Source organism: Elephas maximus, chromosome 8 (assembly GCF_024166365.1).
Source record: "Elephas maximus indicus isolate mEleMax1 chromosome 8, mEleMax1 primary haplotype, whole genome shotgun sequence".
Lineage (NCBI taxonomy): Eukaryota > Metazoa > Chordata > Mammalia > Proboscidea > Elephantidae > Elephas > Elephas maximus.
In genome coordinates this window covers 30,517,452-30,534,915 of record NC_064826.1, presented here as the reverse complement: position 1 = coordinate 30,534,915, position 17,464 = coordinate 30,517,452, and positions in this window count along the sequence as shown.

Genomic DNA, 17,464 nt, shown 5'->3' with positions numbered 1-17,464 from the left:
AGTTGTCACAGAGCCCACAAAGCAGATAATATTTACCATCTAGTGTATTACAGAAGAAGTTTGCTGATCCTTTCTCTAGAACCCTGTAGCACTAGCTGAACGTTGAATTATCACAACCACTTTCCGTTAATCACAGTCCTCCACAGAGCAGCCCTCCCCTCTGTTCACTAGATGGCTCCGTGGTTTGTGAATCTGACTTATTGCACCTTGAAAGGGCATGGTGCAGAGTGAAGGCTTCTCTACTTCCCATACGCATAACATAAAATACTACTACTTCCAGTAAATATAATAATACAAGGATCACAATTGTGCCCTTTTACCATCTATTTAAGAATAGCAGATGAAGTAATCACTTTGGCAGACTTTCTGGCAATATCTACTAAATATATGCCAACTACATATCTGCTAAAAACAATTCCACTCCTAGGTATATCTGAGATGAATATATGCATATTTCTACCAAACTCTATGGACCAAAGATTTCATTGCAGCTTTTTTTGTAAGTGCCCCAAATTGGGACAATCCAACTGTCCATCAACAATAGACTACATAAGTGAATATAATTCTACATGTGAATGATATGGGGGGAAAAACTACTGCTACATGCATAATATAATGAACTAAGCAAGCTAGACAAAAAAGTATTATATCTGCATGATGCTTTTTATAAGATGTGTTGGACAGGCAAAATTACCCGTGGTGCTGGAAGTTCAAACACTGGTTACTTCTGGCAAATGTGACTAGCTGGGGTGTTGGAAATGCTATGTATCTTGATATGGCTAGTGATTACACAGACGCATGCCATATTTTTATGTCTATATCAAAAAATCCCTTGCCATCAAATTGATTCCAACTCTTATTGGCCCTATAGAACTGCCCCACAGGGTTTCGAAGGATGTTGGATTCCAACTGTCGACCTTTTGGTTAACAGCTGAGCTCTTAACCACTGATCCACCAGGGCTTCTCTATCTCTATATAAAATAACAAAACAAAACAAAATATTACTGTCTGTCTCTATAGACAGATGCATACTTACATGTAAACATTGATTGGAATGTAGGCCTAATGTTTGTGTACCTTATTGTTTCCTCATTTTAAAATAAAGGAAAATAAGATGACAAAGCAAAACTGACAAGTTATTTAACGAGATTCCTTTGTAAAAGCACAAAGAATCCCCCTCAAAATAAAACACAACAAAACACTTTTACATATTTGGTTTCAATCTTCAGGAAAAGTGTGTTTTAAATGCCTCCACACAGATTCCTTTTGTTCCATATCCTTTTACAATTGTAATACTGTGAAAAGAGATTAATTTAGACAAATCTGAGAACATACACTGTAAAAAGTGAATTTAGGTAGCATATTGCTTCCAACGAGGCGAAGTGTAAAACATGATTTGTTGGGTGGATTATATACTCCTTTGATCTTGGGAAATAATGCAATCATTTTATACTGGGACTAGAATATAAACACAAACATATTTAGATAAATGGTTCAAGAACCATTTCAAGAAGAATATCAAGCCCTTTGTTTCAAGTTCTCTTCACTTTAGAAGATTTTCCTAGCTTCAGCCATGAAACCCATTATCATCATTGCTGATAAATATGATTCCCGGCGGGGGTGACAAAATACAGAAGAACCTATGCTGTTGCAGTAAAATCATGCATTCCTGAACAAATGCTCTTCTGTTCTAAGTGCTGTCTTTTTATGTCTGATGCAGCGAAGTTCTTGTGTTCAAATCAATCCAGACATTTTCTTGGATGCTGCTTTACTGACATTTGACCTGGAATGTTATTCCTTAGAAAGGTAGGATGCAACCTGTTCTTGGTTTTCTGGAACTCCTTAGGTTTTGACCTAATTTAATGGATTACCTTGGAATAGCCTAAATACATATATTCCACGTATTTTAGGAAAGCTTCCTTTATCAATCTACTACCAACTCTTCATGAGGGTTCCTTTACAGAAAAAAAAAAAAAGAGATCTTGAACCCAAGCCTGTTAGTAAAACCATTAAAGTGAAATTTAAAACGAAATTGTGCAGTATATAAATATTCCTTCTGAATTGCCCTCATGAATTAAAAATAAATCAATTAGGCTGCTGTATTAGAAACAATTGTTAATTTGACAGGCTTAATCTTCTCCAAGGGCAAGGATAAGTCTTGATGTCAAAGCAAATAAACCCAAAACCCATTGTCACAGAGTTGATTATGACTCGTGGCAACCCTATGTGCTTCTGAGTAGAACCGCTTCCTAGGAGCAAATACTTGCATAAAATATTATTTAAAAAGCATCTTAGGAGATATTTTGTATAATTATTTCAATATTTTATTTATCTGAACTTTATAAAGAAAATCTATCCTTTTCCTTGTAGGAGTTCACAATGAATAAGAATGCTATAGCAATTTCTTTTCTCTTTTCCTTTTTTTTTTTAAACCTAGTTTTCCAGCTAAAGGCAGAGCTTTTTCTGGAGAAAGATACTAAATCATCCTACTAGCTCTACCTCATGATTTTATATACTTCAAAATGGAAGTGGAAATAACTCCAAATAGAAATTTATATGGTTGCATTAAATAACTTCAAACTCCATGTGCTTCTTCAGGGATGAAGCAAGTGTTCATAAACAGCCTATACTTAATAGTCAAACAGAACCACACTGAAAAGCCTGAAAGAGTAGGAAAGGGCTGAGATCTACAGTTTTCAATACTTGGAAGTTTTAGTAATGACAAAACATTCCTATTGAACATGTTGCTTTTTATGGCCTATTTTTTCTGAGAGTTGTATTGATCAAAATTATTTTGGTAGCTAAAACTGTACAACAGAAAGATATCAATAAGAGCGTTGTGTAGTAAATGAAAAATAAGACAAAAGGGCCCTGAGAGAGCCCATAAAATGTAGTATTACATAATTTTAAATCCACTGCAGATTTCCAGTAACATATGTACAAAATTAAAATTAACAGGTGGAAGCTCCAGGCTGGGAAACAGTCATTCGGTCCCTACTAATGATTCCCTAGCGGACAGCTCCAGTGCATGATAGCACTGTATTTCTCCAGTAATGTTATTGTGCCATGAATTGACTTTTTTGCCTCGTCCAATTTATACAAGGAATGAAAATGCTTTGAAGAGAGAATTTTGGGGGAAAGGGAAACTTTTTGCAGAGTCATTCTGAAAGCTGCCACTACAGGCTAGCACTCTCTTTTTAGAATGCTCTGCATAGTCACCCAATTATCACATGTGAAGGAGAATCATCTACTGAGTACGTATTTCAAGATAGATGATGGAAAGTTTCTGAGATATGCTGGCCCTTGACTAATTCTACAATCCTAATGAGGGAAATTTTCAATGTGAGAGATTGACACAATAACCCCAACAATGGAATCAAACTCACCAAAGATCATGAAACTGACACAGTTCAATGTTCAGCTCTGTTATACATAAGATCGCCATGAGTCGGAGCCAATCGAACGGCAACTACCAACAACAGCAATCCTCAATGTAGAATTCAGCCATTTTCAAATAAAACTTCTTAAACGCTCCTCCTTGAGGAGTGTAAAAGAGCAATTTATATCACCCCAGACTTTATATATTCTTTTCTACTTAAACCATACTGTAATATGGAAAGTTAAACCCAACTTGTTGGTACTAACAGGAAGGTAAACCCTGATGGAGGTCTCAAAGAAAGGGCTTTGATAATGGCCTTAAACTGCAATATGGGCAGTCTATAAAAAAAATTATTTAAAGATCATTTTGAAGTAGGATATCAATTTTATTTTCATTGACAGCCTTTAAAATTCCTAAAGTAGTGGTATTGTTAGGCACCATCGAGTTGATTTTGACTCATAATGACAGCCTGTGACAGAGTAGAATTGCCCCATAAGGTTTTCTGGGCTGTAATCTTTATAGGAGCAGATCACCAGACCTTTCTCCCATGGAGCCTCTGGGTGAGTGGAACTGCTAACATTCTGGTTAGTAGCTGAGCACTTAACCATTGCGTAACTAGGGTTCATAAAGTATGGGGTAGTTGGCTTCTGAGAATACAGTAGAATGAGGTCAGTCTGGAAAATTGGTTTTATCAATACTTACCTGAATCTTACTGATATCCATACTTTGGGTTCTTTTCATTAGTCAGACTTTTCATATCTAACCTATTGCCATTGATTAGATTCTGACCGATAGCGATCCTATAGGACAGAGTAGAACCGCCCCAGAGGGTTTTCAAGGAGCAGCTGGTGGGTTCGAACTGCTGACCTTTTAATCAGCAGCTGATCTCTTAACCACTGTGCCACCAGAGCTCCACTTTTCATATGGCCATTGCAAAATTCAGTAAGACTAAAATGCACACAGTAAATGACAATTTTTGTAGAGTAACACCTGAGTATTGCCTAACAAGTATATGTGGATCTGTAATTGTGGCTATTTGCATCCTATTGATTGAACTTCTAGGTTAAACACAGAGAGTAAATGCTGTCATAGAAAAATATCTCATACGGATAGGTGTGTTTTCTATATACATTTATGAAAAAATAAACGTATGTAGGTTTATTGTCTTCATTTTACTTTAATTTCTAAGATCTTAGTGAGAACTTTAAGATGAGATTTCTAGCAAACACATAGTATAAAATTTCTATTCTTCAGAATTTGTAATTATTTTATTTAGACTATGTTGTTCATAAAGTAATAACTGAGAATTGAAACATACAGAAAGATGAAATATTTCTGTACAATGCAAGATAAACAATACATTATATTCAAGATTTTACATAATTTTTGTCTGCATATAAGCCCTAAATATTATAAGTGACTGTTTTCTGTTTACTAAATCAGAACCAATTGAATCTCTATTGTTTAACACTTTGAATACTGACCATTTTCTACAAGTTCTTGAAAAAAATGAAATCAACTTTTAATTAATTTTGATTGACCTTAGAAATGCTTAAAATTTTGTTGCATATAAAGCTCTACTAATATTATATGGACTCAAATCTTCTTTTTTTATGCAATTCAAATAAGTAATGTTTTAGCATTTTTCACTCCTCCCATGAAATAAGGAAAAAAGAGGCCAAGTGGAATGTGAACATTTCTCGCTGATCATATGCTTTTATTCATACAAGTATGTGTTAATAAAATAAAACGAGACTTTAATACCTATGTTGACTATCGTTCTAGAGTCACTTTCAATAAGTTCTACTCATCTTTATTTTTTAAATATTTTATTGTATTTTTGGTGAAAGTTTACACAGCAAATTATGTTCTCATTTACCAATTTCTATATACATTGTTCAGTGACATTGGTTACGTTTTCCACATTGTGCCAACATTATTTTCATTCTGGTTGTTCTATTTTGATTAATCTAACTTTCCTGTCCCCCGACCTTCTCATATTTGCTTTAGGGTAAATGTTCACCTTTTGGTCTCATAGAGATGATTTTTTTTTTTTTTAAAGGATTATGGTACTCACTAGTGATATTGTTTACTTTATAAGCCAATCTGTTATTTCGCTGAAAGGTGACCTCCAGGAGTGGTTTTTGTTCAGAGTTTAAAGGGTATCTCAGGGTGATAGTCTCAGGGGTTCCTTCAGTCCCTGTCAATGCAAAAAGTCTGACCTTTTTTAAGTATTTGAGTTTAGTTCTACATTTTTCTCTCATCCTATCTAGGACCATCTATTACATCCCTGGTTAGAATGGTCAGTAGTGGTAGCCAGGCATCACCTAGTTTTTCTGGTCTCAGGATAGATGAGCCCGTGGTTTGGGTAGGCTAGTCCTATAGAGTAGTTTCTTCTTTCTGTCTTTAGTTTCCTTCTTTATCTTTTACTCCAGACAAGTAGAGACCAATAGTTGTATCTTAGATGACCACTTGAAAGCTTTTAAGACCCCAGACATTACTTACCAAACTAAGATGCAGAACATACACTTTATGTACCATATTGTGCCAGTTGACCAAGTTGTCCCCCGAGACTATGGTCCTAAGCCTTCAAGCCCAGTAAACCAAACCCGCAAGGTGTTTGGTTATGTCTGGGAAGTATCCACGACTGTACTCTCTATGTGCTTTATTATATATGTACATGAATATATGTGTAGCACACACACAAACATGTATATGCATATGCCTACAGATATACCTGTACATGCACATGCATATATACATGATTGTTAATGCTGTTGTTGCAGAATTGTATATGTTAGAGCGTTTACCAATAACATCTCTTATTTTTACGTATTTCTTAGTGTCATCATTAATCTTGGTCAAGTTGTGCACACTTTGCCCACATTTGGTATTGCCTTTCCCATCATCAAAAATAACAAGTGTCTACTGTCTAGGTAGTGACTTCCCCTCTCCCTCCTTCCCATCCCTGGTAACCACCAAAGAACTTTGATTTCTGTATGTATACCTATTTTTGTCTCTTTATAAAAATGGGATCATACAATATTTGCCCTTTTTTGATTGACTTTTTTCACTCAGTATAATGTCCTCCAGATTCATCTATGTTATAAAATGTTTCGCAAACATCATTATTCTTTATAGCTGCATAGCATTCCATTGTATGTATATACCATATTTTGTTTATCCGTTCATTTATCAAAAAGTTGGTTTCCATATTTTTGCTATTGTGAATAATGCTGCAATGAAGATAGGTGTACTTATGTGTATTCCTGTCACTGCTATTAGATCACTAGGGTATATACCTAGGTGTGGGATTGCTGGATCATAAATTTTTTCTATTTCTAACTTTTTGAGAAAGTACCATACCATTTTCCATAGTGGTTATACCTTTTCACAATCCTACCAGCAATGTATAAGGGTTGTAATCTCCCCAGAACCTCACCAGCACTTGCTGTTTTCTTTTTGTCTTTTATGATCAGTGCCATATGTGCAGGGTTGAGATTGTATCTCATTGCAGTTTTGATATAAATCTCTCTAATGGCTAATGATCTCAAGCATCTTTTCATGTTGGCCACTTGAATGTCCTCCTTGGTGAGGTGTCTGTTCATGTTCATTGCCCATTTTTTAATTGCTTTGTTTATATTTTTGTTGTTGAGTTGTTGAAGTTTTCTATATATTTTAGAGATCGGATCCTCATCAGAAATGTTGTTTTCAAAGATTTTTTTTTTTGCAGTCTGTGGGTTCTCTTCTTACTCTTTCGATAAAGTCTTTTGATGGGTGTAAGTATGTAACTTTTGGGGGGTCCTGGTCATCTAATTTGTCTTCTGTTGCTTGTGCATTTGTAGTCTTATTTGGTTACCTATTTCCAAAAGAAATTAGGTCCCATGGTTTTGTCCCTTAGTTAGCTTCCAGGAACTTTTTGTTTTAGATTTAACACTTTGGTCTTTGATCCATTTTGAATTAATTTTTGTGTATGGTATGAAATATGGATCTATCTATTAATTTTAATTGATTAGAATACCTGTACATTTTTTAAATGTAGACTTTTTTTCAATGCAGTAGTAGAAAAATATGTCTTCCTATTTCTATATTCTGTGGTGTCAATTCCAACACATAGTGACCCCATGTGACAGAGTAGAATTGCCTCAATGTGTTTCTAAGGTTATAATCTTTACAGAAGTAGACTGCCACATCTTTTTCCTGTGGAGTGGCTGGTGGGCTTGAATATCTAACCTTTCAGTTAGAAGCCAGGTGCTTAACCGCTGCACCATCAGGGCCCTTTTACATGGATTCACAGGCCTTTGTTTTATTCTCCATGTTTTTTGCCTTTCGTTTAACATTTATTCAAAAAAACATGGAGAATATTTTTTATTAATTTCTCTCTATTAATCTTCTGTTACAGACAAGGAAACTGAGATTCAGGGAAATAAAGCGGCCTTCCTAAATTAAGCGACTTATAAGTGACAGTTGAGACAAAGTACAAGTGGCTCCAAATTTCATCACACTTTTCCACCACATCATGATTTATTATTATATCTCCTTATAAACGGACATTAAAGATTTAGATATGTTAATTATGTTTTCTAAATGTAACAACTTCCTAAAATGACATCTATGGTATGGTTTCTTGACTACATATATATAATTTTCCTTTTGTCTTAGGTTGATTTAGGAAATGCATTGGAAACTAGATTTGGTTATTTAAAAAAATCAGTGAAAAACAAAGATACTAGTGTACTCATTTTTCAAGTCAAAATGTCCTGAAGTCACTCCTCATTATGCATTCTTAATTTTGGCAAGGCAAGAATTTTATGCATGTTAAAAAATACTTAGAGTTTTTCTTTATTCAATTTATACTAGGTGGGATTTTCTTAATTGTTAATTAGATAGTACATGTAAAAAGAGAAACATGTTTGCTTTGATTTTGTATCACTTTGTTTTCAAAGGTAAAACTCTTTTACCTGTGGAATTAATTACTCTTGGTTTAACAACTAATATATGTTAAATAATAAATGTCCTCCGAGAATTCGCTTTCCTGAGAAAGGAATGCAGACTTATCTGAATTCCACACTGTTTTTAAGATATTGTTCAGTTTTCCTTAACTATTACAGTTCTGCTTATATAGTTATCTGTTCGCAAGTTATATAGGTGAAGTTAAACTGATATTCATATGTCTAGGTGAAATATATCAATATCTAATATACTGGCTTAATAATTCTTATGTAATTTATCATTCTAAATAAACTTATGAATATACCTTGGGTTGTACAGCAAATATTTTTACTTATCATTTCCATATTCACCTAAGAACTCAATAAAATGCCAAAGAAAAAAACAGATTTGGGTGCTTTTCTAATTAAAAAAAAAAAAACAAAAGCCCACATGTTCTATTGGACCATGTTGTCAAAATAGATATCGAGATCTCTCTCTCCTCTGCTTCCTTCTAATCCTTCTTCTCCTCCTTTATCTTTTTTTCTTGCTCTTTTTTTCCTTCTTATTTTCATTAAATGGGTTCTAAAGGACAGACGTCATCTTCCATGTTCAAGGCTATAATTTTTCTGACATCATAATGCTTTAAAGGTTCAATGAGTGATTTCAACTTATGACAAGCTGATAAATATTAGGAGCTTAAAAAAATTAGTTTCAAAGTGACAGTGATGACATGATAGAGGCGCCATCTTTGTAAATCTACCTCTTACGCTGCTAAGATATCCTCTAGCAGAATATATGTTTCTAAGTTAGTGAATACTCCTTCTCTCTACCCATACTCAAACAAGAAATATGGGATCATTCTTGAGTCGAACATCTCCTTCAGGCACATTTCCCATTGAAAAATCATATATTATTGATACTAAATTCTTAATGCTTCTTGAATCTTTTCCCATCTCACTTTTCACATTTCTACCCAGGTACAGATCACCATCATTCTCTATGTGGATTACTATAAAAAAAACCTGTTGCCGATGAGTAGATGCCAATTTATGGTGACCCTGTAGGATACAGTAGAACTGCCCATGGGATTTCCAAGGAGCAGCTGGTGGATTTGAACTGCGGACCTTTTGGTTAGCAGCTGAGCTCTAAACCACAGTGCTACCAGGGTTACTATAGTAAACTGCAAATGAATGCCTTCCTCAAGGAGAATGCCTTGGAGTTACTTCTCGATGAATATGTCAAAGTAAGCTTTAGTCAAACTTTATAATGATGTTTCTCTTTCAATTAAATTCATCAGTGTATCTTAACTGTCTTCAAGACAAAGTCAAAACTCTAAAATGGCAGTGCTGTTTATTTTAGTCTTTCTTAGCTGGGGCACTGGGTTAACTGGGGTTAGTATTGGTTTTGAGTTGGTTTAGAGTCAGTTTTGAATGTCACAACACATAAAGGATTAAAATTGTATTTAGTATTTGTTGCTGTTAGGTGCTCTCAAGTCAATTCTGAATCATAGTGATGCTATGTACAACAGAACAAAACACTGCCTTGTCCTGTGCCATCCTCACAGTCTTTGTTATGCCTAAGTCCATTGTTGCAGCCACTATGTCAACCTACTTTGTTGAGGGTCTTCTTCTTTTTCACTTTATCAAGTATGATGTCCTTCTCCAGGGATTGATCTCTCCTGATGACATGTCCAAAGTAGGTAAGACATAGTCTCATTACCCTTGCTTCTAAGAAGCATTCTAGCTGTACTTCTAAGTGATTTGTAGGCAGTTAAAGGTAAGAAAATGAATGGAGCACAAAAGAAAGACCAGGTAATCATTTAAAGACTTTCTGTCTAGATGTAGAAGGCTCTCTGCTTTGTGAGTATATGAGATGACCATGGAAAAGGACAGTGATAGAGAAGAGGACCTAACTAGGTTTAAAAGAACTGATGCACTGAATAAGAGAATAGTGAAAGATTGACCATCAAAGATAGAAAAGTGAGATATGAAGGAAAACAAACCCTAAAACATTAAAAAAAAAAAAAGTGAGGTTAAATAACCCATTGTGCTTTAATTTAAAGGTTCAAGTGATTAAATGTGAAGTCCCAAGTGCTTCACAGAGGTTAAAGATGTGTGAAAGATTCAAAAAAGCCTACTTGATTTATTGATTAGAAAGTGCTATGCACATAGGGAACATTTCCAAAATTCCAGTTGAACTTAATTGGTGAGTCTGCAGAGGACAACTTTTATGGCAGCAAAGGCGTGAGTATGAGGTGAGGGAATTGAGGCAGAAACTCATTCAAAAAATTTGATGATAGAAAAATGTTGAGACATAGAGAGTGGCAGAAAAAAATAAGAGGAGATGAGATAACAAATATTTGTTTTCTAGGGCTTAGGCTCAGAGTTCTAAATCTTCAGTCAACAAATATTTATGAAGGCTCTACACAGGGCTCCATATCGTGGGCACATTTGTAAAAGAGAGGCACACATCAGAAACACAGGTGTTCAAGCCCCCTCAGGATCACCTTCTCATTTATCTTTCAAATCCAGAAGGCATCACGTTCAAAACTGTCTATTATAGCTCTATGAATATTACAGCACTTTTGGCATTCTAATGTGCTCCCCAGAAATTTCACCTGCCTTCTAGCAGTAGTGTTTCCAAGATTGACAGAGAAGAAAAATAATACCACATTGTTTTATGTCATCCATTTTGCCATGTATGGGCCCCCTCTATAGTCCTAAAATATATGTCAGATAGTTTTATGTTGGGTAACATCTCTTCAAGGATAAGATGGAGAACTAGACACTTTTCTACAAAAATGATTTTTATTTCCCATGTCCATACCTTGGAAATCCTGGTGGCATAGTGGTTAAGTGCTACAGCTGCTAACCAAAGGGTTGGCAGTTCGAATCCACCAGGAGTTCCTTGGAAACTCTGTGGGGCAGTTCTACGCTATCCTGTAGGGTCGCTATGAGTTGGAATCGACTCGATGGCACTGGGTTTTTTTTTTTTTTTTTTTTTTGTATGTCCAGATCTTTAAGCCTAATCATTTATCATATTTTTATGTTGGATTGTTCTTTGAGGCTATCTGCAAAGTATACTCATCAAGCACTAAGAAATAATACACTATCAATAAGTTATCTCAATGAAACGTTCAATAAATATTATCTCAGGACCCATCCCAAGTGCTGTGTATGCAATGATGGTGGAAGCAGACTTGGTAGAAATAAGGCTGTCATGTAGCTTATAGTTGGATTGCTCAAAAACCACACACCAGCAAAATTCACTTCATGAAAAAAAAGCCTTACTAAATTCCTATGGGCAGAAATAATCTTCCTTATGACATGTAGCTAGTCACACCTCTATTAAAATATTTAATGATTTGATTTGCTGTTGATGTGTTTACATGTCAATTCCCCTTCCTTGTGCCCTAATGGATGGTTGTACATGCACATACTAAGCATTTGATAAATGTTATATGAAATTTGATAAGATTAATACATTCCATTGTAGAGAATAAACAACAATTTATCTCTAAATCATTAAAAGACTAATAAGTTTGGGTCTCAGAAATATTCTGAAGTCTAATAAAAGCAACCTCGTAAGTATTCCAAACAGCAGATTTGGTATTCAAAGTTGTTTTCTGTTTCAATTTTACATTCTTGATGAAACATAAAGCACTGAAATAAAGGCTTTAATAATACCCAAACAAGCTAATCATAAATAAGCAGAAAAAAGTAGAAGAGCACAGAATTATGGTAGTATTAGTTATCAGGACAATTGCCGCTAAAAAAAATCATGTTAAAGGACCAGGCTCATTTTTATTGGACAGCTTTGCCCATTGGGCAGTGACTGTCAAACAACAGATTTTTTATTGCTGGGCAATCTAATGATAGAATCAAGTCACTTCCAAATCACAGTCCTTCCAACAGAGAGTGCAGACATACTCCTTAGTACTTCATTTCTCTCCTACAAAGTTGTCTGCGAATAAGCTATGCATTGGATTGTAAGTCTACGCGCACAGTGCGAGGAGTTTAAAGAACTGCTTTCTTTATCTCTTGTTGCTATGCAGAATTTTCTGTTCCAGCAATACAGTCACAGTACTATAGGGTCATTCTGATTATGTAAATGTGACAGGATGTTAAGTGCAACTCTCCCTTTTGTCTCAGTGTTGGTTGAGGCTCCAAAAATGAAGACTAAAGTAATGGGAAGCAAGGAACTACATATTATAAAGTAAGATGGGGACTAACCATAAAGGACATGTAAAGTAAGTGGGCGAGATTGATTGTACTGTGATTAGCTGATCACCCACTTCCAGCCTAAATAAAATATTGAAGAGGGCAGAGAAGTTTTCTATGGAGAAAATTGTTAATGTACTAGATTCTTCTCCCCAAAAGGGTAGAGAAATGCTACTCTTACTCCTTTAGTCAATTCAAAGAGAAGCTTCAATGGAAATATTCTTAAGATTGAACTTGTGTCTGCTTGAGCTTGAGGAACAATGTCTGTCTCAAGCATGAAAGGTTGAAAGGCAAGAGGCTCTACCTTTTCATGCATGTTAAGCAAAAGGACCTGCCTGCAAGCTTCATGTCTACTGGGGTGAGGTGTATATCTCCAGGGGCTAGACTAGTCCCTGCAGAAGTGAGAGAGGGACAGTACTGGCTCATCTTAAATAGGAACTCATCCAATAGGATAAACAAGGGCATTCCAATGGAGGGGTGAGTGACTGGAGGACCAAAGGGTAAAAAAAAAGAGTCTCGAATAGCTTCTTGTTGTTGTTAGGTGCCGTGGAGTCGGTTCCGACTCATAGCGACCCCATGCAAAACAGAACAAAACACTGCCCAGTCTTGAGCCATCCTCACAACTGTTGTTATGCAGCCACTGTGTCAATCCACCTCATTGAGGGTCTTCCTCTTTTCCACTGTCCTTGTACTCTGCCAAGCATGATGTCCTTCTCCAGGGACTGATCCCTCCTGACAACATGTCCAAAGTATGTAAGATGCAGTCTCGCCATCCTTGTTTCTAAGGAGCATTCTGGCTGTACTTCCTCCAAGACAGATCTGTTCATTCTTTTGGCAGCCCATGGTATATTGAATATTTTTCGCCAACACCACAATTCAAAGGCATCAATTCTTCTTTGGTCTTCCTTGTTCACTGTCCAGCTTTCCAATGCATATGATGCGATTGAAAATACCATGGCTTGGGTCAGGGGCATCTTAGTCTTCAAGGTGACACCTTTGCTCTTCAACACTTTAAAGAGGTCCTTTGCAGCAGATTTACCCAATGCAATGCGTCTTTTGATTTCTTGACTGCTGCTTCCATGGCTGTTGATTGTGGATACAAGTAAAATGAAATCCATGACAACTTCAATCTTTTCTCCATTTATCATGATGTTGCTCATTGGTCCAGTTGTGAGGATTTCTGTTTTCTTTATGTTGAGGTGCAATCCATACTGAAGGCTGTGGTCTTTGATCTTCATTAGTAAGTGCTTCAAGTCCTCTTCACTTTCAGCAAGGAAGGTTGTGTCATCTGGATAATGCAGCTTGTTAATGAATCTGCCTCCAATCCTGATGCCCCATGCTTCTTCATGTAGTCCAGCTTCTCGTACTATTTGCTCAGCATACAGATTAAATAGGTATGGTGAAAGGCTACAACCCTGACACATGCCTTTCCTGACTTTAAATCAATCAGTATCTCCTTGTTCTGTCCGAACAACCACCTCTTGATCTACATAAAGGTTCCTCACGAGCACAATTAAGTGTTCTGGAATTCCCATTCTTTGCAATGTTATCCATAGTTTGTTATGATCCACACAGTTGAATGCCTTTGCATAGTCAATAAAACACAGGTAAACATCCTTCTGGGATTCTCTGCTTTCAACCAGGATCCATCTGACATCAGCAATGATATCCCTGGTTCCACGTCTTCTTCTGAAACCGGCCTGAATTTCCGGCAGTTCCCTGTCAATATACTGCTACAGCTGTTTTTGAATGATCTTCAGCAAAATTTTGCTTGTGTGTGATATTGATGATATTGTTCTATAATTTCCACGTTTGGTTGGATCACCTTTCTTGGGAATAGGCATAAACATGGATCTCTTCCAGTCACTTGGCCAGGAAGCTGTCTTCCATATTTCTTGGCATAGACGAGTGAGCACCTCCAGCGCTGCATCTGTTTGTTGAAACATCTCAGTTGATATTCCATCAATTCCTGGAGCCTTGTTTTTTGCCAATGCCTTCAGAGCAGCTTGGCCTTCTTCCTTCAGTACCATCGATTCCTGATCATATGCCACCTCTTGAAATGGTTGAACTTTAACTAATTCTTTTTGGTATAATGACTCTGTGTATTCCTTCCATCTTCTTTTGATGCTTCCTGCATCGTTTAATATTTTCCCCATGGAATCTTCACCATTGCAACTCGAGGCTTGAATTTTTTCTTCAGTTCTTTCAGCTTGAGAAACGCTGAGTGTGTTCTTCCCTTTCAGTTTTCCATCTCCAGTTCTTTGCACATGTCACTGTAATACTTTACTTTGTCTTCTCGGGGTGCCCTTTGAAATCTTCTGTTCAGTTCTTTTACTTCATCAATTCTTCCTATTGCTTTAGCTGCTCGACGCTCAAGAGCAAGCTTCAGAGTCTTCTCTGACATCCATCTTGGTCTTTTTTTTCTTTCCTGTCTTTTCAATGACCTCTTGTTTTCTTCATGTATGATGTCCTTGATATCATTCCACAACTCGTCAGGTCTTCAGTCACTAGTGTTCAATGTGTCAAATCTATTCTTGAGATGGTCTTTAAATTCAGGTGGGATATACTCAAGGTCATATTTTGGCTCTCATGGACTTTCTCTGATTTTCTTCAGTTTCTCTTGAACTTGCATATGAGCAATTGATTGTCTATTCCACAGTCAGCCCCTGGCCTTGTTCTGACTGATGATATTGAGCTTTTCCATCATCTCTTTCCACAGATGTAGTCAATTTGATGTCTGTGTGTTCCTTCTGGCGAGGTCCATGTGTTTAGTCACTGCTTATGTTGGTGAAAGAAGGTATTTGCAATGAAGAAGTCATTGGTCTTGCCAAATTCTATCATTCAAACTCCGGCATTGTTTCTATCACCAAGGCCATATTTCCAACTACTGATCCTTCTTCTTTGTTTCCAACTTTCGCATTCCAATCACCAGTAATTATCAATGCATCTTGATTGCATGTTGAATGGCTAGAGTGAAGAAAAAAGAAGCATTATCTGCACCAAGGTAAATACACTCAAACAATTCCAGCTGGAGAAGGCACAGGAATCTCCAAAGAGGCCCATCAAGTAGGGCACTATCACCAGATAGCAACTGCACAATCACACAAGACCAGGCCCTTTGTCTCAAATTCCCCCTACAAACCCACTCCCACTCCTCACTCAGATGCTGGAGGGCCTGTGAGTGAGGAAATATAGTACAGTGTGTGACTTAGAAAGACTGGAAAGGTTGTGAGAATATTCTGACATTTCACCCAGAAGCAAGAATAGAAGAGTCTAGGGAGAGGACATAAATGGTCAGTGACAGGGAAAATAATAAGGAAAGTTGTATTCTCACACTTCTAAGCCCAGAATGGATCCCTGGTGGTGCAGTGATAAAGCATTCAGCTGCTAACTAAAAGGTTGGCAGTTTGAATCCACCAGCCGCTCCTTGGAAACCCTGTGGGGCAGTTCTAATGTGTCCTATAGGGTCCTTATGAGTCAGAATCAGCTTAACGGTAACAGGTTTTGGTAAGTTCAGATTTCTTAATAAAACTGTTATACCATTGAAAGTGTAAAAGCAATTGCTTTTTCACAAGATAAACTTTACAACAGTTATTGGAATTTGAGTGCTCATAAACATATAAATATGGTTTTACTTTTCTCAAACATTTTAGACAAGTTCTTTACAATCAAAATAGAGTATGGTTGCACGTTTGACATGCTTGGGTAAAGGATATATTTGTTAAAACTGTATAGGCAGAAAAGGCCGTGGATTTACTGAAAGCACAGATTCTGAAACTTGGTAAGTCATATAGCTAATTTAAAATTCTTTTATATCTTTATTTAATATATTTTCAAATACACAAGTTAAACAAACCAAATTATTATTGATTTATATTGAATTATAATGTTCTCATTAATAATTATGTCATATAATACATAATGTTTGGGGAAAAAAACCTACCTGTAAAAGAACCCATTTCCATTTAGTTGATTTCAACTTTCTATTGTTGAACATAAACTCAGATAACCAAATGCACCAGTCAGAGGCCAGTCAGAAGACAGAAACCACACAGAAGTTGGAATAAGGATAACGTAACATAGGGAATTATTAACTATTCTGAAATTGATCAAACATGCAATCGAAATGCATTGATAATTACTGGTGATTGGAAAGTAAAAGTAGGAAACAAAGAAGAAGGATCTGTAGTTGGAAAATATGGCCTTGGTAATAGAAACAATGCCAGAGACCACATGATAGAATTTTGCAAGACCAACAACTTCTTCATTGCAAATACCTTTTCTCAACAACATAAACGGTGACTATACACATGGACCTCGCCAGATGGAATACACAGGAATCAAATTACCCTCATGCTTGGAAAAAGATGACGGAAAAAACTCAGTATCATCGGTCAGAACAAGACCAGGGGCCAACTGTGGAACAGATTATCAATTGCTCACACGTCATGTTCAAATTGAAGCTAAAGAAAATTAAAACAAGTCCATGAGAGCCACAGTAAAACTTTGAGTATATCCCGTCTGAACTTAGAGACCATCTCAATAATAGATTTGACACATTGAAAACCAATGACCAAAGACCAGAAGAGTTGTGGAATGACATCAAGGACATCATACAAGAAGAAAGCAAAAAGTCATTAAGAAGAGAGAAAGAAAGCAAAGACTAAAATGGATGTCAGAAAGACTCTGAAAATTGCCCTTGACCATAAAGTAGCTAAAGAAATGATGGGAAAAAAAAAAAAAAAAAAGAACTGAAGATTTCAAAGGATGGCTAAAGAAGACATAGTAAAGCATTATAATGATATATGCAAAGACCCGGAGTTAGAAAACCAAAAGTAAAGAACACACTTGGCATTTTTCAAGCTGAAAAAACTGAAGGAAAAATTCAAGCCTTGAGTTGCAATTTTGAAGTATTCTATGGGCAAAATATTGA